Source organism: Drosophila ananassae, chromosome 2L, assembly GCF_017639315.1.
Source record: "Drosophila ananassae strain 14024-0371.13 chromosome 2L, ASM1763931v2, whole genome shotgun sequence".
NCBI lineage: Eukaryota > Metazoa > Arthropoda > Insecta > Diptera > Drosophilidae > Drosophila > Drosophila ananassae.
This window is the reverse complement of record NC_057927.1, coordinates 26,642,910-26,648,909: the sequence shown is the minus strand read 5'-3', so window position 1 is coordinate 26,648,909 and position 6,000 is coordinate 26,642,910.

Here is a 6,000-nt window from a genome sequence, read left to right as displayed (position 1 = left end):
TCGATAACTTTTACGCAACAGCACCAAAACAAGCCACCATCGACAGCCAAAAGGGGATTGAGGACAATGGGGCATATATATTGGTAGAAATCGGGGCCCCATCGAGGGGCACTAAAGGGCTGGCGGACTGGCGGGCTGGGTGATTTGCACAGGCGGAGGCCAAGTAAATTTGCAGAGCGAAAAACAAATTTATAAGCGCATTAAACGAGCGCGTGTAGTTCTCGTGATTTGTGAGCAAAACGGGGAACCACCAAAAAGCAAAAGGGGTCTCGCAGACCAGGGATCGGAGTGCCCCAGAGTAGGGGGGAGCAGCGGGCTGTTTGGGGAATTAAGGGTGGAGGTTACGACGAACAAGTGAGGTCGTGGCCGATGCCAGAGTACAAAAGTGCTTACCAAGCGCTTAGCGATTAATCAGTTTGCCAACAACGAACACGGCCCGAAAGGCGATAGTGCAGTTGGAAAAATAAGGCATCACGAAAGCAAGGTCTTAAATACTCATTGAAGAATTATTTTAAAAGGTTATTGGCTATAAGTAGATAGTTAAATCCAAGCACATAACAGTTGCTCCAACTTTTTACTAATCTCTTTTAAAATTTTCAATAATTCAACAACAAAAGTAGAAAAGCATGCTTAAGAAGCATGAAATGATTACAGAATGTTTAAAAAGGTTGCTTATTTAATCTTAAATTATTTATATTGTTGAAAAATGTATTATCCTGTTATCCTACCATCATTCCTAATCGTTTGTTCATATTTTAAATTAAAAAATTAATTTTATTCAGGTTTAAAGTATACGAAAGAATAAATAAATCAAAATAACATTCCATGCTTAAATTTATGGAATTAATTAAGCAGAATATCATTATTTCTTGTGGTGTATGAGTACCCAGTTTAAAGAGATGTTTGGCTAGAGCCTGCATGTTAAGGGAGTGCAAAGGTTCTCAGAACTTTGTAGTCCTTGAGCTGCGCCTCCAAGGAGCATCGACCACAGGACCTCGTGAAGGTAAATGAAATCCGCGAACTGGGAAAGTGAACTGGTAACTGGAAACTGAGTACTGAGAACAGAGAACTGCGAACTGTACCTCCGGCTTCTGGCTTCATTGCTGCACTAACGCCGTTTTGGTGGCTAATTAAGTCAATTATGCACTTAAGGCTTCAAGTGGCGTGCGGCACCAATGGAGGCCGTGCCCCACAGACATGGCTGCCATAAGCCCCATGCCGTGCTCTTGCAGCAACACCAACGTCAGCCGTTGCAGTCATTTAAACATCAAAGCTCGTCACGCTCAAGTCTTTGACATGGCCCCCCCGTCCCTCCACTCACTCCACATATCCCCTCCGAACGCTTCCTGGCTTGCTTTTTCATTTTTTTTAATAATAAAATGAGCTCGGCTGTGGAAATAACTCATACGCACCGTATGCCGCCCCGCCATACATCAACGGGAAAGAGAGAAACTGCTGAAGACGGAAGCGTGGCTTTTGTTGTTGGTGTTGGCGTTGGTGTTGGTTATTGTTGGCGTAAGGACGTGTTACTTACACTTGCCTTATGTATTTAAAGACTGATACATATGTAATACGTAACGAGATATATATAGCAAGTATGTAAGTACAAGGCTGGCAGCTTCATGTAACCGTCCACGAGTCTGTGTATATTTTTGTGTATATGTTGTAGCTGTGTGGCAGGCACGAGAAACGATTTATCTCAATTTACATACTAAATGACAGGCAGAGCGGCTCATGCATTCCTTTTCGTGACTGTCGAAGGATCCCCGTCACCCGGCAGGCAGCAGCCAACAACCAAGAGCCGACAACCAACAACCGACAACCGACATCCGACAGCCACGTCCTTGTATAGTTCTCCTCGTATGCCGCTCAGTTCTTGGCCTGGTCCAGACCAAGCCATCATGCACAATGGGCAGAAGATTGGTAAATGAGGCATAAACATTGATTTTCAGTTTAAGTAAACACTTAATTGAGTAAAAGTTGAGTGGATATATGCACGCACCACGTCCGCGATGAAGGCGCAAAAATCGTTTAATTATTCAGTGGAAACAAAGTGACCGGCCTCTGGAATCATACTTTTTTAATCAATCGAATCATTCCTTGATGGAAACTCGATAGCTTTCCCCCGTGCCATCAAAAATGGAATTGAATGTCCTTCGAAACGAGCCAGTCCTTAATCATTTATTCAGAATTCTTTCTTTTTCCAATGACCACATCGACAATGGAAATAACCACTTCCTAATTCAAGATTTAATAGCTTTTATTAAACGGCTTATTGTGTTTTAAAACAATACACTTTGCTGGCAAAAAGTAAATTATTTAATGGCCCAAAATTTAATCGTTAGTTCGAAATCTATATTATATTTGGCAAATTCAATTTATAATAAATTATCCCTGCATAATAATGAATTGCATATTAATTAAATCCATTAAAGAGCAGGTATTCAAATAGCAGGTATTGTGTGTTTGTTTATTTATTTATCAGACGAATTTGCGGTAATTGAATTAATTATAATAAATTCGCATACAAAGCCTTTGGCGAATGCACACACATTCCACTGTAAAGCACCGCCGCTCCGCAACGATTCCGCATCACTTGTCAGTTCTATATAATGTAATGAAGGCGTTCGATGAAACAAATGCAAAATTTCAAAGACGTAAAAACGAAATTACAGGCCAGCGGATGAAGCAGACAGCCTGTGAAAGTAGGCTCTCTTTTTATTTTGCATTTTGAGAGGTGACAGTCGGGAAGGGAGTTTCAAATGGAAGGATGTCGAAGCCGGCACCCTCATCCCATCCTCCGACAGCTGTTTTAGGCCTTGACGAGGAACGCGTCCCGAAAGCAATTACTTTATACCGCAACCACACAATCACTCACTTGGGCGGACCTTTTCCGAAAACCAAAACCCACTAATTCAATTGGTTTATGTGGAAATGAAGAAAATTAAAAACAAATCCGAGCCAAGTGTCGTAAGCTATTAGAATACAAAGAAGGTTTCCTTTTTGAAAAAGTTTGAATCGATTTTTTTTAGATATTTTCTTAAGGAATATTTTAAAAATTTTGGAAAATGGTTTGACCCACCGGAATGGGTAATCAATTTTTATATAGAAAACCTTAAACTATTTAATACTTTTCTGCAACTGGCAGTATAAATCTGCAACTGGCTACAAGTGTAGCAAATTAATCACCCATAAAAATAATATCTTAAACAATTAAATAATACTAATAATAAATAATAACTGTATAAATGTTCTGAATAAATGATTTTGATCCACTCAGTGTGTGTTTCTAGGTTCCAGATTTGCATCCGAATTTTAATCTGTGATTTGTGAAACGATTTTTCATGAATCTGGCAATAATGCTTGAATATTTTGCAGGCTTAAACACTAAAAACTACCTTTACAAGGATATTATAAAATGTATGTATAGCATTTCAAAAGCAAAATTCTATAGTTGGCCTTGGAAACCACCTGTTCAAAATGGAAAGCATTCAATTTAATCGCCTTGCTTTCATCTCAAATTTCATATCAAGTTGAGGTTCACCCGAAATGTCACACTCCCACATACTATACACATACACCCTCGCAAAAAGTCGCAGATTGCGCCCGAATCCCAGCTAAGCGGCTTCGGATCGTTCATTTGTCGCCGCCGGAGAGAAATATTGTAATTCCCCAGTGATGCAGCACGCACATGACTTTTTAATAAATATTAAACACAGTGCGTTGAAAAAATGTATAGGCGCCACCAGACAATGGGCGGCCGCAAGGAGGGCGGTTTTGGCGAAGAGGGGCTTTGGTGAAGCGTTGACATGACGCCTGGCGAAATATTAAATTACGATAATAAAATATTGAACAAAGATTGTTTTGTTCCACTTTTGAAAAGCCAGAGTCCTGTGGTTCACTTTGGTTTTGGTTCGGTTTCTGGGTTTCTGGGTTTCGGTTTTCTGTTTTCTGGTTCGGTTTCGCTCGCTTTGGTATTTTTGACAAATGTTTTTGGGCAGTACAGTTATTGTTTTGCCCCGCCAGTCCTTGGGAATTGGTGGCATCCCCCGCCCACCAAGGCCCCCTCACTTATGTGGTAATATAACGGTCTTTTACTATGAAATTTGCCCCTCGTCTGGGGTTATGTTCTGCGTTCCCCTGCGGCGCTTTTGTAAGTTATATATATTTATTTTTACAAAAGAGGAGCAAAGTTGCGTAAATTATTGCCAACGGAGGCGTGAGTGGGCGGTCCGGTCCCACCTCCTGGGCGGCCTTCCTTTCCCCACCCCCCGAATTCACCTAGCACCCCCTTGTCCGTGCCCGGTTCTAACAATCCAAGGCGCCTTTCTTCGGCTGTGTTGTGTGTTATTTTCTATTTTGTTTTTTTTTTTTTTTTTTGTGGGCCGCCTTTTGTGTATTTGAACTTGGCAGTGCGTTAAATTGTAAAGGCCGTACAAATAATACGCACAAACGTACCAACACACAAGGCAGCCGCCATTGTTGGGGCACAGTCGGAATTTAGTAAGCTAATCCCTGAAAGTCTTCAAGAGATTTCGCCAGATTACAAGCAAATGCGAATCGAAGTGACTTCCACGTGGGCGCTGGAGAGGATGAGGATGGGGATGGGGATGGGGGTGGCTAAAAATACACGCAGTGCCGTTCTAGATCATTTTAATTTGGCATTTGATTAGGCACGTGCTCGCATCGGAATCAGCTAAAGGACATACAATGCTTAAGGACCTGGCCAACAAGATGCGACGCCACTACACTACATCCTTCCTCGTTGTCTGCCTCTATTTGCAATGTCAACGCAGAGGTAATGTCCCCAGAATCCCAAACACAGGCCAAAGACAAAGGCAAAGTGAGAGGTGGTCCAGGAGAAGGAGCCAAAGCAATTGCAAATACTCCCCAGCTATATGAATATTTATGAGCGTGTTTGCGACTGCTTAAGACACTCAACTAGCAGCCAGAGATGGAGGATGGAGTGGTATTCGCGGGGGGCGTGGCAGGTTGAGTGCAACGGAAGAGTAAATACACTCAACAGGATATCAGGCAGGATACAGTATATAGCCGGATGTTGTAGGAAGTATACCAAAAATGTAACAATAATAACAAGCACTCCTTCCTGGAACAACTCATAAGAAGGCATATCGTTTGAAATCAAACGTAGTCCTGCATTTTCTAAGTGTAATATGTAAAGACAGACTGGGGAGTCCTTAGACCATTAGGTTCTCCCAAAGACCGGTTTAAAGAGGTTGCCCCCAAAGCTTAATAGATATTTCTGGATCCACTTCTGGTCAAGCCACTGGAATGAACGAAAATGGCTTAAACCATTTACCGAATCTACTTAGGGTCCTTGCTAAACTGCCGTCCATGAAAACGAAACTCCATTGTTTTCCCATTCGCCATTGTTTGATTATTATTATTATGTGGTAGTGTGTATGTTATCGCAGGAGAGTGGTGTAGCACTTGCCATGACGGGGAGCGACACCTATGAGCCGCAGTTGGCGGAGGGTGGCGCCATCTATGAGAAAAGGTTTAGCGTAGGTATTGGGGGAGCGCCTGGAACAAAACGAATTCCGGTAGTTCGCCATTTGTGGACCCCAGGAGCCAGCCCGCCGAAAATCCGGCGTCGGTCCGCTTATGGGTATGGGTGGGATCATTCCCAAGCAAGATCTGCAACAAGCCAGACGTGTCAGCAAGGCGCTAAGCAGCAAAACCACGGGGAAAAAACCAACAATATTCGAAGATCCCGCCGGCAGTTGTGACAATTAATTTTGGGGACGCTCAAAGGCTCCCAATTGTCCACCGGCGTCAGTAAACCGAGTGTAGAGGTGGAAGTGGTGGCTCGAGGAAAACCCAGGGGTGAGTGTTTGAAGGGTCAGGGAAGAGCACTGAATCACGAATCCCAGTTTTAGCAGGCCGAGCAAAAGTCCGAGTGGACTATTCCGTGTCCCCTATTAAAGAACTCCAGGTGGCTCAACTAAGGAAGTCCAACCAAAGGCGGACGGAGGAGCA